Source organism: Panicum virgatum, chromosome 8K, assembly GCF_016808335.1.
Source record: "Panicum virgatum strain AP13 chromosome 8K, P.virgatum_v5, whole genome shotgun sequence".
In the NCBI taxonomy this organism is placed as follows: Eukaryota; Viridiplantae; Streptophyta; class Magnoliopsida; order Poales; family Poaceae; genus Panicum; species Panicum virgatum.
Genome location: NC_053143.1, coordinates 47,182,738 through 47,187,901, shown reverse-complemented (window position 1 = coordinate 47,187,901; position 5,164 = coordinate 47,182,738). Strand labels below are relative to the sequence as shown.

Sequence of the window (5,164 nt, the reverse complement as noted above, 5' to 3'; positions counted from 1 at the left end):
GCATTTGAGGAGCACGCCCGAGGAGGGTGCGCGCTTGTAGAGCTGCTCTCCAATCAGAGTATAGGCCTTGCTTCTTCTGTGAATTCTGTCGCCGGTAGACTTTGGCTCTAGGAGGGCGCTGGTTTTGATGCATTTTATGAAATCCTCCCTCCAGTCGGGCTCGATTACCAGGACTTGGTTTTCCACTGGCTTGGCCACCTGCTTGACTGCTTCTTGTTCTTCAATCACTGTCGGTTCCTCCAGTTCTTGTACGAATATCCCGGCTGGAACCTGTGCGCGTTTCGATCCCAGCTTTGATAGTACATCCGCGGCGACGTTGTCATCCCGCACCACGTGGAGGAACTCAATCCCCTGGAATTTACCTTCCAGTTTTCGGACCTCGGCACAATAGGCGGACATCTTCTCAGACGTGCAGCTCCAGTCTTTGTTGACTTGATTGATGACCACTTGCGAGTCTCCGTAGACGATCATCCTCTGTATAGCGAGTGATATGGCTATGCGCAGGCCGTGGATGAGAGCTTCGTATTCTGCTGTATTGTTGGATAGCTTGAACTTGAGCTACAGGACGTATTTCAACTGTTCACCCTTTGGAGAGATGAATAAGACGCCAGCCCCAGCCCCTTCCAGGTTCAGGGAGCCATCGAAGTACATGACCCAGTGCTCGCACTACAGGAGAGGGAAAACCCGACGAAAAAAAACCTGATGAAAAAATGCAACTTTTTTCGTCGCCCCCCACGAAAAAGGATCTTTTTCATCGGCCCGGACCTAGGCCCACGAAAAAAACGGTTTTTTCGTCGGCCGGGATGTGGCCCACGAAAAAACTTTTTCGTGGGCGAGCTAGCGGCCGACGAAAAACCTTTTTCGTGAGCCACATCCCCGGCCGACGAAAAAACCGTTTTTTCGTGGGCTCTGGGGAGGCCGACGAAAAAGCATCCCAGGCGCCCGATTTTTCGTCAGCCGCACCACTTGCCCACGAAAAAACTGCCCCCCCCCCTCCCAAAAAAACAGAGCCCTTTTCCCCTTTCCATCCAACAAAAATCACAATACACGGCACAAAGGCATCCGAAACAATTAAGCTCGACACAGCATGGGGTTATTTAATTAGCACACTGAATCAGAGCTTATCGATCACCACCATTGCCAAGATCCACACAAGAGTCCATGACCCAAGCTCGGTCCGTACTAATAAATATCTTAGATGCACAACTTGAGTCATATGACAGTACTAATATATATATCTTCGATAAGCAACTGAGTCGATCATTCGGAAACACTTATATATGTTATACTTTGTAGATGCCAACTGACATTAGCAGCTCTCAAATTCACACAGGTATTTAAGATTCAAGTGCAGGTCCCTTTGATTTAGCTGAAACACATACAAAGGGACCTCACCTCGGAGGTGACCACTGGTTGCTGCTGGGGCTTGGCCGCCGGCTGCTTCCTGCTTGCTGTTGGGGCAGTGGAGGCGTCGCCGCGTGAGGCTGCGCCGGGTCGGGCCGTCCCGCGCCCACCTGTAGAATGGCATCGGCTCACCCCATCCTCCCTTTGCTCTGCCATATGTAAGCACCAAACGACCATTAGCTGCTCACTTTCGTAGAGAACGAACAAGAGTGATACTCAGATAACTTTCCACAAATATATTCAGTGCATTGAAGAATTACATGGTGTGAACTAACAAGTTAGTAGCAGTGAGGTCTTTGCATGTGAATAGGCTAGCGACTATTAAATTTCTAATCACTATACTCTTATTTCATATTGGAATCGAAAGAAACTTAATGAAAATGTGCGTTTATTCAGCCAGTCTGCAACAACTGGTAGCATACAAAAACTAATTATATATATGCTGCAGGCATTCTATTTCAGTGCAGACAAAGAGCTGCACTGATATAGTGAGCCACTCTGTAGCTTAATATGGAAGAATTTTACCTTTCAAAAATGCTAGCTCACTACTGTGCATTATTTTGCCATACACAATAAATGATGCATGAAGCCAATAACCCAACAGTACAATCAAGGCTCAAGTGGTAATTTCAGGATGGAAATGAAGTACCAACAAAACTGAATTTATCAGGCAACCGAGAGGCATCTGAGAGGGAACAATTTAAGAGTTATGTGGACACATATGAGAGATCACTAAATCTTGGAATTCAGACACACTCTAGTTTGGATAGAAACTGGAGAGGGGACATAATCTGTTGTCTTTACATATGCGAAAGTGATCAACTGGAGGAGACACTCAGCTTGAATGTTTAAGTAGGAGATATTTGAAACAGACAAGTGAATCAAGCTCCAAAAGGATAACATCATAGAAAGAAAAATAAAGTCACTGATGTATTATCAGAGCTAATATTGCAACTTATACATAAATTGGTATTAAGGATAATACCACTGATTGCTGGTATTAAGGCGCACAAAGGGCAGCAGGTTGAGAACACACCATGCACACCCAGGATTCAGAGCAAAGAAACTTCTCCACGACCAATAGTTACCAAAATATCAAATCCAATTCACACTAAAGGCATATGGATCGACTCTCAAAGGCCCAATCAACAAGCAACTTACAGCTAGCAGAACAACACATGATTTTAAGTTTGAACAGAAGACTGTTTCTTGTAATTACCATGCGGTACAGGAAGGTGTCTGGTCTTCCAAGATGTGCTCCTGTCCATTGATGTATGATTAGCATGGTCTTCAAAGGTGTTCTGCACAAGCACGAATAATGGTATGATTAGCATGATTATACATATAAGCACGACAGTTAAACTAGTACAAGCTGCTAGCTAGTGAATGTCTCACCTGATCGTGGTTTATCTCCTCAAAGTGGCTGTTAGTAGCATGATGATACTGCTCAATGAGCTCCCTCAAGCTGAATTTTGCAACAATCATCGTAACAAACATGTACTTATGTTAGAAAATTAGAAATTTAATTGCGTGTGAAGTTTATGGATATGATTAATTATTGTATCTACTCAAAGTAGCACATCCCTATATCAATTGTCCAGAATAGTAAATATTTCAAAGAGCACAGCAAGTACTTCCTCATTCTGCACAGAAAAAAAACTGACAAACTTGGAGCCTTGGACAATAAAGTAGCAGTGGAGAATAAAGTAGGCTAATCTGCTAATGATAAACTCCAATCTGTCATGCATCTCAACCTCAATCGAATCAATCCACACCAGAAAAAAAGGTACTAAGAGGCCAAAACATCTGGATTTTCTCTCATTCACATGCCAAACATAGAAATTAAAACAACACAATGGGTCTGTTTGGCACCTCCTCGCCGCGTAGCCTGGCTCCAGTCCGTGGCCAGCCTAGAGCTGCCCAGGCTACCATAGTGTGGGAGCTTTTGTTTGGTTGCATTGTCCACGCAACCCGTCCTGGAAGAGATTTTGTTTGGTCTGCAGATCCCCCACACCTCCTCTCTGTTCTCTCGTCCCGCACGCCATCACCCCCGCCGCCTCCGGAGCTCCCCGCCCCGCCGTCCACGCCGCAGCAGCTCCCCGCGGTCGCCGGCGAGATCCAGGCGGCGCTGAACCTCGGGGAAGCAGCTCCTCCGGCCCCTTCCTTCTCCCCGGCGGCCTCCCGCGGAGGCTCCAGCGCCTCGGCGACGCCCTGACCCGCCCCTCCACCTCGCGGTCACCTCCCTGCCTCCACGGCCGCCGCCGCCGCCGCCGCGCTGCTCGTCCTCGCCTCGTTGCGCCCCCTCGCGAGGTCCGCCGGCGTCTTCTTCCTCCAGCGCCTAGGCCACGACCAGATCCAAGCCACTGCGGCGGAGGGGAAGCTCGGCGGGCGACGTAGCGACAGGAGGAGGTGCCTCGGTGGGCGGCGTTCGAGTAGGAGGCGGCTCGGCGGGCGGCGTTCGGGCGGGACGTGGAGCTTCGGCGGCCGACGTGCGAGCAAGAGGGGAGGTTCGGCGGCCGGCGTGCGGGCGGCGCACTGGACAGGGAGCAGCGGAGATGAGCCACACGGAGCGCAGCGGGGTTGGAGATAGGCCGGCCACGCGAGAAACACCGATTCGGTGATCCCAGCGGAGCCAGGCTAACGGGCTCGGGAGGACTCCACGGAGCCGGGCTAGGAGAACAATTTGGTCGACCAAACAAGAACCTCGCTCTACCGTGGCCCGGCTAGAAGCCTAGCGCAGCTGCCAAACAGACCAAATGAAACTGGCATGTCCAATAAGTGGAACCCTAGCAGATAGAACCAAATATGCCAACCAAATCTACAAAGCCAGACTGTATGGTAGCTCCCGAAATATACAAGGCAAAATCATTCCAAGGAAGTTACCAGACCAGGTAATTCTGCATAACAACAATCCAGCACGGATAACACTCTGCAGATCACTGATGACGCTTCCTGTTTCTGCCAGAACGAACAATTCCACAAATTTCAGAGCATGGAAGACTAAACCTACCTAAATCGAATCACCAGCCCGACAGCATTCCATCCGCGATCCAAGCAATCGTCCAAAAGGTAAGAGCGCAAAATCCACCCGCGTTCCCACTCATACAGACGAGCCTACGATTCACCAAGCCGAGACCACACAGGCAAACGCGATGTATCGTAATAAATGAAACGAGATAAGAACAGGCGCAGGGCGAAGAGAGCAGGCTCACGTTGAGGAGCTTGAGCAGGTCCTCGGCATCGTCGGGCGGCGCGTGTAGGCGCTCCCTGACATCCCTGAGCCGGTCCTCCAGCTCTGCGGTCCCGGCCGAATCGGGCATCCACACGCCCGGAGAGAGAAAGCGCGCCCAAGATCTGCCGCTGCTAGGGTTTCCCCGACCGAATCGGGCATCCACGGAGCCGGGGAGTCGGAGCGCCGGCGGGTGGCGACGGCGGGTGGCGACGGCCTGGATCCGGAGCAGGGGAGACGGAGCGCCGGTGGGCGTCGGCGACACGAACGGGGGAGGGGGAGGGTGCCGTGGCGGCTGTCAGAGCGCGTGTGCGTGGAGAGGGAGAGGGAGAGGGGACGGGGGCACGGGGCGTGACTGCGGCTGTGTGGGTCAAGGCCTCAAGGGCGCCCACGCTTTAGGGTTACATGGGACCGAACAATTTTTGTCGGCCGCTAGGTGTGGCCCACGAAAAACAGTAGCCCCATGCGCCAAATTTTTCGTCGGTCGGTCATAGGCCGACGAAAAACCCCTTTTTCGTGGGCTTTTTTCCT

General features: G+C 51.1%; 1 long non-coding RNA gene across 1 annotated transcript; it reads right to left on the bottom strand.

The window, feature by feature from the left end:
* Nucleotides 1-1,146: 1,146 nt before the first annotated feature.
* LOC120646370 lies at nucleotides 1,147-4,959 on the bottom strand. Its single transcript, XR_005664407.1, has 4 exons — nucleotides 4,415-4,959; nucleotides 2,800-2,869; nucleotides 2,624-2,705; nucleotides 1,147-1,553 (listed from the first exon to the last, which is right to left on the bottom strand). It is a non-coding gene; the product is annotated as an uncharacterized LOC120646370 (long non-coding RNA).
* Between the last annotated feature and the right edge of the window lie 205 nt (nucleotides 4,960-5,164).